This window comes from Marmota flaviventris, chromosome 9 (assembly GCF_047511675.1).
Source record: "Marmota flaviventris isolate mMarFla1 chromosome 9, mMarFla1.hap1, whole genome shotgun sequence".
In the NCBI taxonomy this organism is placed as follows: Eukaryota; Metazoa; Chordata; class Mammalia; order Rodentia; family Sciuridae; genus Marmota; species Marmota flaviventris.
The window spans coordinates 129,896,091-129,917,132 of NC_092506.1; the positions used below are offsets into that span (position 1 = coordinate 129,896,091).

At 38.9% G+C, this 21,042-nt stretch overlaps 1 pseudogene; it reads left to right on the forward strand.

Annotated features, from left to right (window-relative positions):
• LOC139707035 (transcription factor JunD-like) overlaps positions 1-17,329 on the forward strand; it is an 87,731-nt pseudogene extending 70,402 nt beyond the window's left edge.
• The last annotated feature ends 3,713 nt before the right edge of the window (positions 17,330-21,042 follow it).

The window sequence follows — 21,042 nt, forward strand, 5'->3', positions numbered from 1 at the left end:
TAAAACCTGCAAATTTCTTGCTATTTTGTTTTGTTTAAGAAGTTATTGTAGAACATAATCACCTTATTGTGCTTTAAAACCTAAGACTTACTTTCTGGTCTTAACTTTTTTTGACACTTCTTACACAAAATCAGTCTCTTTCTCATTCTTATCATAAATCTGGTTAGCATTTCTGTTTTCAGTTTCTGTGTAATCAACTTTTCAGCTTCAACACATAAATGTCACATGCAGTATTTGTGGGAAAATAAATGTCTTTACTAGGAAAAATAAAATATTATCCTCAATAAATAATTTGGGAAATTGGCATAATTCTCTGCATTCACTCATTCAGTGTTTTGAACTTGTCTCTAATAATAAATTTGGAAAAAGAATAAAAATATATAAATCAAATATCCATATGTTTTCAAGATTTTATGGGTCACATTTGGTCAATGAGAGTAAGTTTTGTGACATTTATTTTTATAAAAATGGCATATGCTAATTCTTATAAATTTATTTATAATAAGTGTATATATTATATGTAAGTTTTTGTATTGTGAATTTAAATAGATCTATATTTCCATGGAATAAATAACTTTAAAATTTGTATTAGAGCTGGCTCAGTAGCACAGGCATGTCATTCCAGTGAATGTGGAGGCTGAGGCAGGAGTATTGAGAGTTCAAAGCCAGCCTCATTAACTTGGTGAGGTCCTGAGAAACAATTTAATCCTGTATCATAATAATAATAAAAAAAAAAAACCAAGAAAGAAAAGAGGACCCAGACTCAGTGGCACACACCTGTAATCCCAGTGACACAGAAGGCAGAGGCAGAAGGATTATGAGTTCATAGTCAGCCTCAAAAATGGTGATGAACTAAGGAAATTAGTGAGACTCTAAATAAAATACAAAATGAGGCTGGTGATGTTGCTCAGTGGTGGATTATCCAAGAGTTCAATCTCAGAAGGGTCAAATAAAATAAATAAATAAATAAAAAGTGCTGGGGATGAGTGGGTCTGTGGTTCCGTGGTAATACAATTGAATTGCATGGCATGTGTGAGGCACTGGGTTTGATTCTCAGAACCACATATAAATAAACAAAATAAAAATCTATCAACAAAGAAAAAAATATTTTAAAAAACTGGAGGTGTATCTCAGTGGGTAATCACCCAAATGCACTCACCCTGTACCCCTTCTCCACCTGGGATGCCCATCCTGACACATGTGAAAGAACAATATCTCAGCCTGACCACCTATCCAGCAGTTTTCCTTTAACAGCCCATGAGGACATATTCCTCACTTGATGCCCATCCTTTCATGCCACTGTGTGACTATGCACTGGGCCTACACTAAGCCACCCGAGCACAACTGTTTGTTAAGGTCCAGGTGAAGGTATCCCTAATTCATTCCACTGGGACGTTATATTTTATAAAATGGGTTTCTAATAGTTCAAAATGACAGGTTTTGGGACTGAAAGTACAGTTCAGTAGTAAAACGAGTGTTTCCCATGTGCCTGGCTCTGGGTTCCTCTGCCACACGACCAGCGTGAGCTTCATGAAAGAAGATTCAGTGCATAAGAAATTGCTAGAGTTTTAAATTAAAGAGACAGACTCTCATACCTTTAATGTAGCTCTGAGATGGCTTCTCCTAGCTCCAGCCTCCAGCCACCTAATCTGTTGGTGAGGTTTACAGAAGAGACTAGGGAGAGAGGGAGAGCATGCCAGGGAGTGAGCTTTTATTGGGCAACAAAAAAATTCAAGGGAAAATCCCAGCCAATGAAGGATAAGGGGGTCAGCATCTCAAGGTCAGCGCTGGCAATTGGGTCTTCAGGTCAGTGGCCAGGCACACCTCTGCATGGACAAGCCCTCGGACATGGGAAAGGGTGGGGAAGGCTTTTTAACACAGGCTGTGTTTAAGCGCCTCTCACCCAGCCAGGGAGGTAACTCAAATCACATGTAAGAGGATCCAACTCCAGCATGTAAAAAAAAAAGCCAGGCAGGCCTGGTGGCACATGCCTATAATCCCAGTGACTATAGAGGCTGAGGCAGGAGGCCCAAAAGTCTAATGTCAGCTTCAGCAATGTAGTGAGGCCCTAAAAATCTTAGAGAGACACTATCTATAAACTATAAAAAGGGTTGGGGATGGTTGTTCAGTGCTTAAGAAATCCTAGATTCAGTTCCCACAACAAAAAACAGAACCAAACTCAAACTAAAAATGAAAAACAAACTGTATTCCCCAATATTATTTGCAGGTAGGGGTCTCTATGATTCTGTGCTGGCCAATGAGATATCAGTGGAAGCCACTGGGCCTCTTAGATCTTTGTTTTTTTTCCTTCTTCCCTTTCCCCTGATTGCTGTATTGAATGGATTGCAGAATGAAAAACAGAAAGGGTTCTGAAGCATGATGGCATAGCTGGATAGCCATAGCAGCCCAGACTGCCAACCACTGGGCTTTTTGATTTTCAAGTAATAGGAAATCTTTTTCAGTATTTGATGGGTACATTTTTCTAGCAGTGGAAAGACTGATGCATTGATTTTTCTCCTTGCTCTACTTTCTGTTCATTGTCCTCAGGTTCAGGAACAATGCAGGTCAAAAGAACCAGCCATCTTTGTCACCAATTCTTTTTCAGGTCTCTGGGGATGGAGTGGAAGTACAACACAAAACCTCTACAGTACCTAATCTGAGCCCTTGGGACAGAGTTAGTCCTGAGTCATCTCCAGGATCCCTCATCTGTCCCAGAATGTTCACAGAGAGTGAGTATATTTCCTCTTGTTGCCAACACTCAAGTCCAAAATCCCAGGACTCCCATGGCTCTCCTGAGAACTGTTCCACAACAGACTAACACTGGTCCCAATCTCAATTCCTGCACTGATGGGACATTGGGAAAGTGATTTTAAGCAAGCCATAGTGTTCCCAATTTTGAAGTGGGTCGTCTCCAAAAAAGACTTGAATCTAAATGAACACAGAAGGAAGAAGCCTGGGTCCAAGGACTGAAGATGAACCCTGCCTCCAGAGAAACCTAGGATTTTAAAAGATTTCCAATTAAAGTGAGGTGGCAGGTAAAGTATAGACCTTGACATAAAACAATAGGCTGAGAGCAAAATGTCAGATGTGGGCAAAGACGTATGTGTGAGAGACTGATGTTTCACAGCCTCCACAACAGGTAAAAATGAATGATAAAATTGTAATATGTAACATAAGGAAAAGGAACCACATTTTTTCCTTTTTTATTTCTTTTCTTTTTTTGTACAAGTGTTTGAAACTAGGGAAACATAACCACTGAGCCTCATCCTCAGATTTTTTAATGATATTTTTTAGCTTTTGAGACACATTGTTAATCACAATATTGGGGTATTCTTATATCAAACAAGCATTTTTATCACAAAATAAATATGTCATGTTAGCAGCTACTTCTCTTTTACTGATTTTGTTTTTTTCTTTCCATAAATTCAAGTGAAAATGCTGTTTTTTTCATATTTAATAACTTTTTATAATTTTAACCATTATTTTTTTTGTTTTTATGTGGTGTTGGTATAACCCAGCACCTCGTGTGCACTAGGCAAGCACTCTCCCACTGAGCCACAAACCCAGCCCACATTTAACCTCATTTTAATCAAATTATTTTCTTTCTTTCTACCCATCCTTGTTTTTTTTAATTCACCCTCCAATCTATGTGACTAAAAAGTCCTGGGAAATGATACTGCCTAATGTTAATTCTGGTGTTTGGGGCACTGGGTTTTGGCAAGATTTCCACCCCTTGCCCAGTTTTGCAGTATTCTGCTGTATATTTTGAATTCTTTATAGAAGCCTTTAGCATTTTTGTGGAACAATGAAATAAGTTTCCCAAAGTATGGCACTATTTTTGAAAGGTTTGGAGATATTGAATGACATGATGAGAAAAGCACCTGGCATAGTGCGGTTGTGTGATTCTGAGAGGACACAAATTTCTTTGTGAGATCACAAATGGTGTTCTTACCTAGAATGTCCTTTCCTTTGCTCTTTAGCATACTTCAATTTATCCTTTAATACCTAGTTGAATGTGAAGAATTTGTACTCCCAGCCAATACCTATACCCAGCCTACTGGACCCCTTCTCTTTGTTGTTTTGCAGCAACAAAGCAACAGCAGGAAGGCTTTCAGTGTGCTCATATAGCAATGGGGTTCAGTGAGAACTATAAATGGGTTTTGGCCACTGAAATCACCTGGCAAAACCCAGCTCCTGGTTTTATTAAACTTTGCTATCAGGGCTGGGGATGTGGCTCAAGTGGTAGCGCGCTCGCCTGGCATGCGTGCGGCCCGGGTTCAATCCTCAGCACCACATTCAAACAAAGATGTTGTGTCCGCCAAGAACTAAAAAATAAATATTAAAAAAATTCTCTCTCTCTCTCTCTCTCTCTCTCTCTCTCTCTCTCTCTCTCTCTCCCTCTCCCACTCTCTCTTTAAAAAAAAAAAACTTTGCTATCAGATTCCTTGACCTCCCCAGTGTCATTGTTTTTTTAAATAAATCACCTAGTTCAGTTTCTGCAGCTTGAAGCCCAAGTCCCCAACTGCTTCCCTGTCTCTACAGCATTGTGTCAGGTTGTCAGAATAAACCATAGTTATACAGAAGTCATTATAAAGAGGCTTTCTCTTCTGAGACTGAACCTTGAGAAAGATGGCCATGACCAGATACCTATGCTTCCTCATTCTGAGATGCCCCAGGCTGGCTGGAGAAGAGATCACAGATGACTCTTGTTTGCCAAATAGCTGTGCCCATCCTGTGCTGAAAGGGGAGAGAAGGTGCTGAAGGCCACAGAGCTTAAAAAAAAAGCAGAAGGCCATGTCTTTGAAAACATGCTTTTTAAATCTGGCTGGGCTATTTCACAAATAGGACAGGGACATTGCTAGTTGCTGTACAGTGCCTCTTCTGCATCCACAATACAAAGACAGTGCTGAAAACATGCTCACATTTATGCAAAAAAGTATTATCATCAGTTGGAATTCTGTAAATGGAGATACTCTGTGGTTAGCAGAGTGGTTCAAGGTGAACCATTGAAGATGTGGGGTTCAAATGTGACCAGAGCCCAAAGGTAATTGTCCCTTAGACTCAGTGGTGTCACAACCATGGATATCTCAGCAAGATCTCTTTCATTCATTTCAGATGGAGTTTTCAAGGAGCAGTGGAGAGGCCAGGTGACAGTGAGGCTGGTGTAGGAGTGAACTTGATGGAAAACCATGGCTAATGAAGAAGAGCAGAGCCATTTTGTATGCTAGTGGATGGTGGTGGAATTGGGCCAAGCCAGACTGCAAAGGTTCCAGGGCTAGAGGGAAAAACCTGCAATCCCAGAGTGTTAAATATGTCATCGGAGGATGAGTCATGTGGACAGAATGCAGAGGATCAAATTGGTGGAGTGGGTGTGGCTCTCAGAACAATGCAGGTAAGAGGCCAGATGCTGGGTGGCGCCTAATGAAAAAAGTGGAGAGGACCTTGTGGGCAGAGCTGGTGAGGCAGAGTCAGGCTGAGTGAATGGAGCCCAACTCCTAAGAACAATGGGCGGGGAGAAGACAGGGGAAGCACGTGGGAGGCAGCACCCCACCCAGGACCCCTTAGGTGAACACAGCCTAGGAACCAGGAGGCACAGTAATGCAGGAGCAGAGGGCATGGTGGGTGCATCCACAGGAGGCAAATGGAGTCAGGAGAAGCATCCATCCGGTAATTCTGTCAGGATTCACTGTGGACCCAGAGGGGAAGCAGGGTCTTTGGCCTCTGAGATAGTAATGTGACCTCAATGTCTGCTCCATTGGGGGCCTCAGTTTCCCGTCTTACCCACTAAGGCAATGGAGGGAGGCTGAAGATGCCATGGCACAGCCTTTCTTTCTTCCTCCCACTCATTGGATGCTGTGCACTTTCTATATTTTCAGGTTGGTTGGGTCCCATGGGGTTTCTTGAAGGGGTCCTTGGGATATCACCTGAGACACTTTGTTTTTGGGGAACAATAATTTTTTTCCTGTGTGTTCACAGAGACTTCCCTTGGTGCCTGCTGTTTACATATTGAGACCCTGAAGTCCAGAGAGGGTAAGCCTGTGATGCAGCCATCACTTGCTGGAGTCTGATCTGGATTGCACAGTCCCCTTCACTTACTCACTCACAGGCAGGGGTTTCATAGCACCTGGGCAATAAAAAAAGCATTGATGTGGGAAGAGGCCTTGGCTCTTTCCAGGTGCTACTTTGGGACACTCCCTAAGTCTGTAAAGTGGGACACAAAGTGACATCTGACTCTCAGGCTGGTGTAAGGCCAAGTTCCAGCTTCATGATTCTCTAAAAGGCAATTTGCAATGGATGGGGCAGGGGACCTATTTTGACAGTATTATCATTTAGTATTTTTTTAAAACATTCATTTTTTAGTTGTAGGTAGACACAATACATTTATTTTATTTTTATGTTATGGTGAGGCTTGAACCCAATACCTCATGCATAATAGAAGAACACTCTACCTCTAGGCAAAACCATAGCCTTCATTAATTTTATATGTGGAAACATAACTCCTTGCATAAAAAAAAAAAAAAAAAAAAAAAAAAAAAAACTATAGTACCAGGCTCTGTCCTAGGCAGAGAGGACACAGACATGAACAAAACAGCAAGGAATCTCTGCTCTTATTTTCGTGGGGGCTACCATTGCCCTGGACTGACCCAAGAATTCAGGCACTAAAGAGACATGAAGTACTGACCCCCTTTAGGCATCTGATCTAATGTTACCATCCATGGCAATGTTTTACCTTCTCAATTATTCTAAAACACACCCTTCTCCATATCATTTAGCTGCCCCAATCCTTTCCTAGCTGTGAGATAAAGGTCTCCTTAAAGATCCCTTCCTTGCTTGCTTCTCCAGTTGCATCTCCTCACCCCTCTTTTAGGTTTCAAGAATCCCTGTCTCATCCCTACTTGTACTTACTGTTCTGCTTAATGTGGGTACTTTCCCATTGTTAGAAGTGCTAAGTCCTAATTAGACACTAGATGGTATCAGAACTGTACTTTTGACATTTTTTCTATCTTCCACCAGAGTATCTGCCTCCTTATTGGCTGGCTTGGTTAAGAAATACTTTAGAAAACTCTTCAGTACTTACTTTACAAGCAGCTTTTTATTTTTTATGTACAAATCTTCATTAATTGTATGTATGAAATTAATCATCCAGCTATGAAAGGGAGTATTACACTAACTACCCAGTGTATATGTGTGTGTGTGTGTGTGTGTGTGTGTGTGTGTGTGTGTGTGTGTGAGATATGACACACACACACACATATATTTTTTTCAAAATTTATTCAGAAGTGGGATAAGGATTTCAATTCAATCATGGCCTCTTTCTACACCTGTTGTGCCTGGAATGTTTCAGGAGTCCTTACTAATATTGCAGGTATTTCTTTCTATTTTCTATGCTATGATTATTAAAAGACATTAAATAGAATAAATATATCTCAGAGATGCCAAGTGTTATCTCACTTGTAGTTGTTCATTGGGCATCTGTAGGCCTAAGTGAATATTCACAGCTTTTTGGCAAAAGCATTCCTGTATGGAGCAGAAAAACCACATGAGGCAGGAAAAAGTGTGTTAGTCTTGAAGAAGGCTTTTGTGTTGATGTTTGTGATTTCTTCTTGATATCCACATAAGGTGAGAGGAGAGAACTGGGAAGAAAATGAATATTTGGAAGGCAGGGGAATGTGAAAAATACTGCAATGAGACTGAGCATGACTCAGGTTTGGGTGAAGATATATAAGTACAAGGAGCATTTCTCTGAGCTGGGAACACACTTATATTTAGCCACGGAGAAGGAAATAATATGAAGCAGACAGAGTGTGGGCATTCAGTTAAGGAGATAGAAAACCAGGAAAATGTAATGACATGAATTTCTGGAAGAGGTGATTTTAAAAAGAAAGGCAGAACCTCTTGTTCTAAAAAACACTAAAAAGTGAGCCACAGGGTGACAAAGGAGGGACCTTGAGTTTTGGTGCCATAGGGGCTTCTGATAATCTCAGTGGAACCTCTGTCCTCAGGTGGTGGGAATTGAAGCCAAATTGAAGATTTATGGAAAAAATAAGGTCAGCATAGTGAAGGCAATAGCTGGAGGTCATTTTTCTGGTTGTTTACAACGAGATAAAGGGAGACTCAACCAGGTGTTTACATTTATGTTCTCAGAGATGTGGGGAGAGTTCATTCCTGCAAATGTTTGTTTGTGACTGCAGAAGTCTTTTTTCTATTACCATGTTTATCACCTACACCTTAGAGTTGATTTTTTAGAAGTAATATGGAAGCCCAATAGTAATTTCTGGAGAGTAGGAAGGGTGCTGGGGCAGGGCAATCAATGAAAGTAGAAGATAGATAATTAGATATGATCACTGTGTACCATGCATTTGGAAATATTATGCTCAACTCCATTAACATGTGCAGTAAATATTTGTTAATTAAAAACAAATTAAAACTAATTATTCTATTTGATCACTGAAAGGTAGGCACTCAACACTGAGGAAGAGAGTATCCTTATGGTTTGTTTCCTGCTTGTGAAAATGGTCATTGTTAGTCACCTATAAAGATAACGGATTAAATAATTTTGGAAGAAATCGTATGATTTCTTTGATTTGAAGTGCCTTGTTGTCACAGCATGATGAGGTTATCTGATGGACACTGAAATATTTGAAGTGCTACAGTCCATCCACTGTCAAGGTAGTTTGTGCCAAGTTCATCCTTTGGGACTGTAATATTTTCCTTATTCTTTCACTATTTGTTGCAATCAAGTCACTGAATCTGCCCACCCATAAAATGACAAAGATACTAAGCTCCACATGCAGGATGGGATGCTATTCTCCTGTATTGTTTTGAACTCTTGTATATGAAAGATTTTTTTCCCATCATTTTTATCAATGTAGTCAATATTTCTCAGTAAATATACATTTATTTGTTGCTTTCACTTATAATTTAATATTAAAGTTTTTTTTATTTTATTGCTCATATTTTCCAGCTTTCACTCTTTCAGGATTTTTACTTTAGTTCTTATGTCATTTATCAGGAATTCACATGTGTGAAACCTTGAGAGACTCTCCTCCTACTCTTAATTCTCTTCCTCCTTCATATGTTAAGGCTCATTTTTTTAAAAAAATTATCTTTCATGATGCTAGAATCACCACTTTCTCCAGGGAAATATACACCTTTTTACTGGTATTTTTAGGGCAACTTGTGTAATTTGTCAGGACCAATGCAAAATGAAAACTTAGACTCCCTGTCTAAAAGCAGGTGACCTCTACCATTGACATCATGCCACAGAAATCTATTTCTTTCTTCTGTGATCTCTTCATATGTCATTGTACAATTTGTCTTTTAATTGTCCTTCTTACTACAGAATTTTAAATTATTAGCAAGACTTCTAACATTCATCTTTTTGTATGCCATATCAATTCTAAATGCAAACTTATGAGAAATTCACATTGGAGAGCTTACACATCCATGTTGTGTTCATTAATACCAAAGCAGTGAATATGTTACACAGAACCAGTGCAATTGCATTTATTACACCTTGATAACTGTGAACAATTTCTCCAGCTGGTTTGTTAATGAGTTTGAAAGAGCTGGGAGAAAAGTGACTGTGGATTACCCTGCTTTCCCTATCCCTTCACATCCTCAGCTGGAAAGTTGGGTTAACACAGTGAAATACCTTGAGTGACAAAGCTGTCTTCTTTCTATATTTGAATCTAATTCTGGTTCGACATTAATGTGTGTCCTACCTGGGTTTCATCATGCTCCCTTTTTTATATACTTGTGGATAGGACATGGTCACTTTGTACCCAACTCTCTCTTAGCTCCCATATTTCTGTGGCGCACTGGAATTTGTGATAATGGGAATGAAAACTCAATGTTTATGAGGTGTCCAAAAGCACTATACCTGCAGGTTACATTTATGTGCTGTGTTTATACCTGTGGTCCATTGCCTTCTTGGAATTTACTTTTGAAAAATAAGTAGTAAGATAAAATCAATAAAAATTATGATAGCAACAGCGAATATTCAATTAAGAACAGGTCCACTTTGAGCAGGAATCCTGACTGTGTAGGAAGAGCATCATGGGGCTAGTCCTCCTTTCCCTGCCTTCTGGCTTCGACACTCTCTTCATCATCTTTCCCTCCCTCAGTCCCTTGTATCCTCCCTTCCTCCCTTGCACAATAGTAAGAACACTAAGTAGGATATATGTACTCTGAAAACATGTAAGTGAACATTATACTATTGTAAAGTGTAACTACAGAATTATGCTGCAAATATCTAGAAGTTGTTTATCTTATGCAATTAAAATTTTATATCCATCGAAGAGCAGTACCACATTTTACCCTAACCACATTTCTTTGCAAACAGCATGCTACTCTCTGTTTATATTTATCTATTGCAACTAGAGATTGAACCCACAACACTTAATTACTGAGTCACTTCCCCAGAGTTTTATTTATTTATTTATTTTAATTTAGAGTCTGGGTCTCACTCAGTTGCTTAGGGCCTGGCTAACGTGATGAGGCTGGTTTTTAACTTGTGTTCCTCCCACGTCAGCTTCTCAAATCACTGATATTCAAGGTATGTCCCACTGTACCCAGCTCACTTAATGGTTTTTCATAGGGATATTTTGTGTTTCAGATTTTATACTCTTCTCAGGTGATGTGTCAGTCATTTCTCTCATTCCAACAGTTGAATCTCTTCGCTGTTCATGCTTTACTGTGTTGTGCAGAAGCTTTTGGTTTAATGGAATTATACTTCTCTGTTCATGGTTCTCTTCCCTGTCCTTTTATTGTCATAGCCAAAGGACCATTACCTAGAGCAATCTTGTAACGTGTTTCTTCTGTGTTTTCTTTGTATATTTTGCTCACAAACTTATGCTCTTCTTTCTTTTTTTCTATTTTAGATTAAAAAATAGCAACTTCATCTGCTTGTGTTATATAGCATGATATTTTAATACATATAACACTGTGTAGTGATCATATTTGTCACCTTAGTAGGATGGGAAGAGATTGGTAAATGGGACCCCAGTACTCTCTTCCAGGAATTATACAGGTTCACCTCTCACTGTTACATTTTCTCCTCTTTGAGTTGATGTTTGATATGATGTAACATAACTTTTTGTTTTCTTTCTCCCCTGTGCAGATATTGAGTGTCCTCAGCACCATCTGTTAAAGAGACTAACTATCCTTTATTCATTCTGTATTATTGGCTCCATTCTCAAAGATGATTGTGCAGTGAATGTCTGGGCTTATCCTTGTTCTCTTTTCTGTGCATTGGTCTATATGTTGCTTTCTATTTCAGTAAAACAGTGTTTTAATTCTTGTATTTTGTAATTTATTTGATTCTATCTTTTTGGCATTTGTTAAAATTAGCTATACATAACAGTATAATGCATTGACACAGCATACATAAATGGAGTATAACTTCACATTTTTCTTTTTGTACATGATGCAGAATTGCACCAGTCATGTAATTGTATAAGCATACAGGGTAATAATATCTGATCCATTTCATGATCCTTCAAAACCGCATACCTCTTTCCCTCCCTTACTAACCTCTGTATAAATCAAAGTGTATTTATTCTTCCCTAGTGCCTTCCATTGTGAATTAGCATCTGCACATCAGATAAAATATTAAGCCTTTGAAATTTTGCTATTGGTTTATTTAGCTTAGCATGGTATTCTCAAGTTACATATTCCAGCAAGTGGCATAATTTTATTATTTCTAGGGTTGAGTAATATTCCATACACACACACACACACACACACACACACACACACACACAAATACACAAACATACAGCCACACACAGATATATATATATATATATATATATATATATATATATATAATATTTATATTATATATAAATGTTATATTATTTATATTATATATAAATGTTATATTATTTATATTATATATAAATGTTTTATTATTTATATTATATATAAATGTTTTATATATATATCATTTTATTTATTCATTCATATGTTGAAGGATACCTAGGTTGGTTCCGTAGCTTAGCTATTGTGAATTGACCTATTGTACATTGATGTGGCACAAGCAATGTATGAGTGTACCTTTGCCTCCCACATTCTCATGAACAATATTATTGCTTGTATTCTTGATAATTGCCATTATGACTGCAGTGAAATAAAATATTGAAATAGCTTTGATTTGCATCTTTCTAATTGCTAAAGATGATGGTCTTTTTTATGTATTTGTTGATCAATTGTATTTCTTCTTCTGTGAAGTGTCTTTTCAGTTCCTTCATCCATTTGTTGATGGGTTATGTCTCTTTTTTTGTCAATAAGTTTGTTGAGTTCTTTATATGTCTTGGAGATTTCTGCTCTATTTGATGTGTTTGTGCTAAGGATTTATTCTCCCATTCTGTAGGCTCTCTCTTCATATTATAGATTGATTCCTTTGCAGAGAATAAGCTTCTTAGTTTGAATCCATCCCATTTATTGATTCCTAATTTTACTGTTTGTGTTTTAGGAGTCTTGTTCAAGAAGTCAGGTCCTAAGCTAACAGGATGAAGATGTGGACATTTTTTTTTTTTGTTAGGCTCTCCATTCTCATGTCTAAATCTTTTATCTACTTTGAGTTGATTTTTGAGCACAGTGAGATATAGAAGTTTAATTTCATCTTTCTACATATGGATTTCCAGTTTTCCCAGCACCAATTGTTGAAGAGGCTTTCTTTTCTCCAATTTATGCTTTTTTTTCACCTTTGTCTAGTATGGATTGGTCTATATGTCTTTTAGGACTTTTTTTTTCTTTTTTTACTATGTCTCTGTAGTATAGTTTAAGGTCTAGTATTGTGATGCCTACTGATTCACTCCTTTTGTTGAGAATTGCTTTGGCTATTGTGGCTCTCCTATTTTTTCAAATGAATTTCATGATTGATTTTTATAGTTTTATGAAGAATGTCATTGGGAGATTAAAAGGAATTGCATTGAATCTCTATAACTATTTTGTTAGTATCACCATTTTGACTATGATCATTCTGCCTATCCAAGAGTATGTAACATCTTTACATTTTCTCAGATCTTCAATTTCTATCTTTAGTGTTCTGTGGTATTCATTGTAGAGGTATTTTACCTCTTTTTTAGTTTGATTCCCACGTATTTTATTTTATTCTTTCTTTTTCTTTTTGAGGCCATTGTTAATGGGGTGGTTTTCCTAATTTGTTTTTACATTGGATTCATTGCTTCATTGCCGCAGTCCGGCTCCAGCAAAATGGGGGGGGGGGGGGGTGACGAAAAACTTGTGTACATTGATACAGCAGGAATGGGAGCTTTTTACTGTAGGACAGGAGCTGTATTTATACATTCCACACAGCTTATCTTAATTAGCATAAACTAGATACAGCAGTCAACCAATAAGGAATCTCCACACTTAATGTCTCGCTTTTGTTACTTCACAAACCACTCCCTCTGGCATTTTGCCAGGCGCCATCCAGACTTGTTTACAGACTCTAACATTTCTCTGGCAAAATGTCAGGCGCCATCCTGACTTGTTTACAGACTCTAACATTTCCCCCTTTTGTTTAATTTAAATAATGACCGTAGTGTTTTTTACACAAACACCATAAATAACCTGCTATAAACAGAAAGGGAGGATACAAAATGCCACAATACCAAGCCACTTGATGGCTCCATGCAAGAAGCCTTTGGAAAAATTATACCAGCAATGACACAACTTGTAAAGATACAATTTGTTGTAGATTACAGTTTGTTGTCTCAGTCCAGGTAAAGCAGTGTCTCAATAGATTAACTCACAGTCCAGGTAAATCACAGTCCAGGTAAGTTCTGCAGGCAGCTAGCTTAAATCACAGTCCAGGTAAGTTCTGCAGGCAACTAGCTTGATCCGAAGTCTCGTCCGTCCATTTCTCAGCCGAAGTTTCGTCTGGTTTTCAGCAACACTGGAAATTCTTCCACCCTCGTTTTCACCGGCACTGGGATGAAGGCAGGAACTCCAGCAATGATGCTAAAGAAAATCTTGTAGCATTCCACTAAGAAAACAACCTTCTGAATAATTTAGTACATTATCTCAAGGTTTTTTACATTTGAAATAAGCCTTAATAGTACTCATTACTCATCAGCCTCCAGGTGTGGGAGAACCATTGTAGTTACTGGCCTTGGAAATGATCAAACTTCAGGGACGCCGGTAGCATCTTCTGCCAGCTGTAGTGTCCCAGGCAGCCCCAGATGGCCCTGGGGAGAGTCCCAGTCTCAAACTGCTTCCAGGTCAGGTTTGGATTTGGGTTCTCGCAGTGGCGTTTAGTAGTAGCCTTTTGCTGCAACTTTTTTCCTGATAATCCTTCCTCCTCTGAACTTTCTTCTTTCTGACTTGAGTTCCATCAACATGCCCTAACTGCTCTTGGTTCCACTGCGGTGCCTTCTTCCCTTAGTAATTTACTTAACACCACTTCCATATTTTCATCACAAAGACAATACAATACACTGAGACAAAACAAGACAAAAACATACTGTATCAATCTTCTCCATTTTCTCCAAATGGCCATTTTTCCTCTTGCCCTATCTGCCTAGGGACGAGCAGATTTGCTCCCGTTTTTTCCTCGTCACTTACCCCCGAGTGTCCCGGGGCTCCCCTTAACGGGCCACCATCTGCCACAGTCTGGCTGCAGCAAACTGGGGGGGGGGGGACGAACTTGTGTACGTTGATACAGCAGGAATGGGAGCCATTTATTGTAGGACAGGAGCAGTATTTATACATTCCACGCAGCTTATCTTAATTAGCATAAACTAGATACAGCAGTCAACCAATAAGGAATCTCCACACTTAATGGCTCACTTTTTTTTTAAAGAGAGAGTGAGAGAGAGAGAGAGAGGGAGAGAGAGAGAGAGAATTTTAATATTTATTTTTTAGTATTTGGCGGACACAACATCTTTGTTTGTATGTGGTGTTGAGGATCGAACCCGGGCCGCACGCATGCCAGGCGAGCACGCTACCGCTTGAGCCCTATTTTGTTACTTCACAAACCACTTCCTCTGGCATTTTGCCAGGCGCCATCCAGACTTGTTTACAGACTCAAACACTTCATTATAAAAATTCATTTGGTTTCTGAGTGTTTATTTCATGTTATACTATTTTACTAAATTTATTAGTCAAGAAAGTTTTCAGGTGAAATTTTTTGGATTTTCTAAATATAGAAGCATGTCATTAGCAAATAGTGATAGTTTGATTTCCTGTTTTTCTATTCATTATCTTTAATTCTTTCTTCTAATTGTTTTGGATAGAGCTTCAAGGATGATGTTGAATAAAATGGCAAAAAAAGGCATCTTTTTGCTTTATTTCAATTTTAGAGGGAATGCTTTAATTTTTTCTCCCTTAATAATAATGTTTCTGAGGAGCCCCCACAGAAGGGCCAGGCACAGAGCCCACTGGCAGGGTGGGCCCAGGACTGACTGGGCAGGGGAGGGGGTGGGAGACCCCAGGACAAAGGCCCTGGCCACCCTCCCCCAGCGGAGCCAGCCTTCTGTGCAGCAGAGGGTGGAAACACTTTTCTATGGTGATGAGGCACTGAGAAGCCTGGGCAATAGCGTCAGTGGCAGTGGCAGCAACTTTGTGTCCCTGGCCCACTTGTCCCTGAAGCGCCAAGATGGGCAGCAGGCAGCGTGGTGAAGAATGATGCCCTGAACCTGAGCCTGAGGGAACAGGTGCCAGCAGAGCCAACTCTGCCCCTCCATCTGCAAACTGCACACACAACAGGTGCCCCCTGACAGCCTGCTCTCCAGCCCTACCTGAGGCTGCTCAAGCTCCCCTCTCCTGAGCTCCAGTGCCTCATCATCCAGACCAATGGGCTGGTTACCACTACACCGAGGAGCACACAGTTCCTCTACCCCAAGATGTTGGCCAACGAGAAGCAGGAGTTCACCGAGGAGTTTGTCAAGGCCCTGGAGGATTTGGAAAAGCAGCACCAGCTTGGCGAGTGTGCAGCCCCACTGCTGCTGCTGCTGCTGCTGCTGCAGCCTCTGCAAGAGGACCCTCTGTCAGGCATCAGGCGCCATACCCTCACCCCCCAGCTGACATCGGTCTTCAGGAACCTGAGCAGCTACAGGGGTGGGGCCGGGGGTGCTGCAAATGTCCCCTTCACCTCCAATTCCGTTCCCTTCTCCCCGTCACTGCCGCCCTCCACCCGCCCCCCCACGCACTGGGGCTGCCATGCCTAGCTGTGCTCAAGGATGAGCCACAGAAGGTGCCCGACTTGCCAAGCTTCAGCGAGAGCCTGTGGATATCGCTCATCGACATGGACACATAGTAACACATCCAGGCTGAGCGCAATCGGCTGCTCAACCGCATTGCAGCCTCCAAGTGCCCCAAGGGCAAACTGGAGCATCTCTCCCTGGAGGAGAAAGTGAAGAGGTCAAGAGCCAGAACAGGACCTGGAGTCCACCAGGAGCCTGCTGACTGAGCAGGTGGCGCAGCTCAAGCAGAATGTCCTCAGCCATGTCAACAGTGGCTGCCAGCTGCTGCCCCAGCATCAGGTGCCCTTGTACAGAGCCCAAGCACTGGGTGCATGCGCGGCCCCCCTCCTTGAGGGGCGGGCTCACAAGGGGAGGGAGATGGCGTGAGCGCCCTGGACTTGGGAGGGTGCAACCCTGGCGACCACCTCCCCGAGGGTGCCAAGGACTCGGAGAGGGCCCGGTCCCCAGGCATCCCCATGGGTGCCCTGGGCTTGACAAGCTGGACCCCCTGCTCCTTTAGGGGGGGTGGAGTCCATGACCTCCACCCACCCCCCTCCCCGCCTCTTTTCCCTGCGCTGCTGCCAGGTGTTGCACAAACCCGCAGGTTGCCCCTTCCTACACACCACTGCGGAAGGGGTCTCTATGGGGCACAGCCTCCAGGCTGCCTTTTCTTTTTCTGTTTTGCTTTTGGGAAAGAGAAGAACAGAGTGTTAGATTCTGCACCATTTATGTTTCTATTCGTGAACAAATGGTTGTGTGTCCCTGTGTGTTTCCTTGTGTTTTTTTTTTTTTTTAAAGAAATGGGAAAAAGAAAAAAAAAATATTAAGCCTTTTCCTTGCTCTCACTACCCACTTTTGTCCTTCCAACACCCCTCCTCCCTGCCCTTTTTGTTCTTTGTTTTTGCTTTGCTAGGAGTCCACATTCCTGTTTGTAAACCTTTGTTCCCTGTTTTCTGTTTTCAGTAAAGTCTCCTTACTCCAAAAAGAAGAAGAAGGAAGAGGAGGAGGAGAAGGAAGAGGAGGAGGAGGAGGAGGAGGAGGAGGAGGAGGAGGAGGAGGAGGAGGAGGAGAATATTGTCCATGTGTTTACCATAGATAGCTTTTATAGTATTAAGACATATTTCTATTATACATAGTTTTCTAGTATTTTGACTATGTATTTAGTCAAATGTTTTTTTTCTGCATTTATTGAGATAATTTTTTTTATTCTTATCTTTACATCTATTTAATTAAAAATATGTTTATTGATTTCTATGTATTGAACCAACCCTGCATCTCTGGGACAAAGCCCACTGATCATGTTGTACTATCTTTTTAATATGATTTTGTATGCTGTTTGCCATAATTTTATTGAGAATTATGACATCTCTGTTCATCAGGAATACTGGTCTGAAATGTTCTTTCCTTGATGTGTCTTTGTCTGGTTTTTGCATCAGGTTGATATCAGTTTCATAGAATGAGGTTAGAAGGTCTTTAATATTTTCTATTTCATAAAATAATTTTAGACAAATTGGTGTTCATTCTTTTTTCAACTTCTTGTAGAACTGGGCTGAGAATTCCTCTGATCCTGGGTTTTTCTTAGTTGTTAGGCTTGTGATAATCCCTGGCTTGTGAGAATTAATGTAATATACTCAAGACTTTATACTTTAGAGGAGAAATGCCTACTCTAACATTAGCCTGCTTTAGCAAATGTTAGTCCTCAAATAACAATATTGTTGAACATTTTTTGTTTTCCCCAGAAGAAGACTGACATCTCCAAGACTCCTTTCTTTAAACATGTATGTGAAAATGTGTATGTGTGTGTGTGTGTGTGTGTGTGTGTGTGTATCCAATGTTTTGTGATCACTTGGTAAAACTGCATTAAATAACACAGCCATCACATCAATTTGGGTACTTTACTCAAGCATTTTAGCCCACATCTTAAATTTTTGATCCACACAACAGTTTTAGCTATAATTTCTATCAGAGTCTCTACATGGAAATATGAAATAATGAGATAAAATATTTTAACACTCTAACTCTCCAATATTATAAAATTTATTTCTAATTGAATTTAATGTTATTCATACTTCACATAATTCTCCTGAAATAAATATAAACACTTTGAAATAAACAAAACACAAGTATATCATTCAAGGGAAGTGACAAAGACTGCATGAGAGCAGGATGAAGATTATAAAATATTTCTGAATTAAAATCTAAGTTCCATGAAAAGTTGAATCAATATTTTTATGTTTGTGTATTGAGATAATTACTACACTAAGACATTTAGGTGTTTGTAGAGTAGGAGGATATAAGATACTATTGCAGTGTTAAGAAATAGGGAAATAAGAGGAGCTCTATCATGAACATCATGTTGAATTTTGCTGAAAACCCAAATGTGAAGCCTAGGGATGTTTTGTAGAAAGCAACAAAGTTAAGCAAATAGATCATCAGTTTTCTTGCTTCTGAGTACAGTCTAGAAGGTAATAGTTTACACACATATTTGTAACAAATTCAATAAAATGCTTCATTTCAAGGGAAACTAATAAACCAGGCTGTGGATGAAGGAACTATCAAGTTCAACTTGTTCAACTGTCTTTAACACATCTATAACCGAGAAGAAAAAATGACTATTTTCCATGAATAAACTCAGTAATAACAAAAAGTTTTCTCAGATAAATGGCTACACTTTGAAAAATATTGCAATATTCATTAACTCTGGTTCTGCTTACAGAATAGTCTCAGAGTTCCTGAAAGACTCATGGGGACAAAGAAATATATATCAAGGTCTTATAGTCTTCTTCAAAAAAAATTCATTTTTTTCCAAGATTTAGCCATCCTGACATCAATGTGTGGATTCAGATATTTGGGGCAACGCTGTACTCTGTTGATCCGGTTACCTTTTTCTTTTAAAATTACAAAAATTTCTGTAGAAAATGTTTACTTTACCCAAACACCCAAAGTGTCATTCTTTGAAAGAATTTAAATTGTCTTTGAAGAGCATTTTTTCTTGAAAGTTTTCAATGAACAAAATCATCCTTTGATATTTGGGTGAAAAATCAGTGAAAATTCCTTTGAAAGTTTGAATACTTCTCAGAAAAAGATAAAATACCTTTCTCTAAATTATTATAAACTGCTCTTATTACAGAAAAGTCAGTAATGTAATAGAAAATAATTTGGTATTTATTGATGTTGTCTTTTTTTTTTTTTTTTTTTTGGTTGTTTGTTTTTGGTTGTGTTCCTCACAAAACAATGTAAGACCTCTCATTAGACCCTGGACGTGTATGGCTTGTTGTATAAGAAAATAAATTAAACAAACAATCAAACAACAAAAAAAACTAATGTTTTATGTGAGTGTGTATACTTTTAAAATATATTTTTCAGGTTTTTCAACTAAAACCAATTCAGAGTAATGACACCTAATATAAATGGATATGCCTCCCATAGAGCTTTATTTTCCAAATGACTAGTTTGTGAGAAGTAAATATGAAGAGTGAACTGAGACATCTTCTCTTAGAAAGAAATCAAGGAATGAATGGAGAGTGAGAGATAAGATGGAAATAACCAATAAAATGAGGAAGGAAGAAAATAGAGAAGAGAGAAAGAAAAAAAGACATTTGACTTTTAATTTTTTTTTCATTTGGGAATGAAGACAGGTTAAACAACTTCTTCCTGAGGGAGCCAGTTTTCCTTCCAATTACTCCCTTTCCATTATAGTCCATCTTCTCATTCTCTCACACTCATCATGTTGAATATATAGCAGATATACATTGTGATTATGAACTAATCTGTGCTTGAAGATAATTTCTTCAGCCACTGTACAGTCCAGCTTAGCCATGGGCAGGTAGTTTAAGAACTGTGAAAAAAAAGAACTGTGGTTGCCAATCATGCAGGATTTTCTTTTTCCCATTCTAGGAACCAAAATGAGAACCTCTTTTCTGTTAACCTTAGCTGAGAATGTAAGCGAAGGTCCTGACTGGCCCTGATTATGTCCAACTCTACTAAATATTGTTGTGAGCATAATGGAACTTGATCTGGACAGAAATGACTCAAAGTCCCTGTTATCTGTTTGGTGTAGGTTAGTGTTAGTAACTACCAAAGCTCAGAAATGCAAGATCTACCCGAAAAGGGTTAATTTATTAAAAAATGAAGAAAGAATATGGAGCTCTCAGTATTACCAAATGCCTACTATTTATCAGATCAATTGGACTGTGTTTCTCAGTAATATCACCCACAATTTATCTGGCCTTTAATGTGTATCAGCACACCTCTTTACTTGGACTATCTTTATTTATTTCAACCACAGATTTGTTGAGTAAGAAAAAGAAAGTACTCTCATTTTATAGGTAGCATATTGGAAGTGAGGTAGACTTAAAAAATCTCAGATAATTTTCACATGAATATGAGTGTAGTAAAATAAGTTTAGAATATCTTTTCCTTAGTATTCGAAGAATTACTACCTATGTAGCAGAGTGATGAATAACCATTTTTTATTGATGTAAAAGCATCTTTTGAATGTAAGGTACTAGTTTATTCACTAAGGACTTATGTTCACTGTTCTCTAAAAAGATAATGAAAATTGTAAAAATAGAAAAAAAAAGAAAGAAAAATAAGGTTGTTGGAAATTATTTATTCTTAGTACAAGTTTTATTATTGAGGACCAGTCCTAGGGCTGTGCATGTTTGAGGCAAGGAAAATCAGCAAACCTTCTCTGATTGTTTTAATCAACATACTTTATTTTAAGAAGAGTTTTAGATTTACAGGAAAATGAAGCACATAGTAAGTACCTTGATATGATACGCCTTCCCTTATTTAGAGTTTTCACTACTTTTTTCTTTGTATATGACTGAGAAATATTTGATATAAG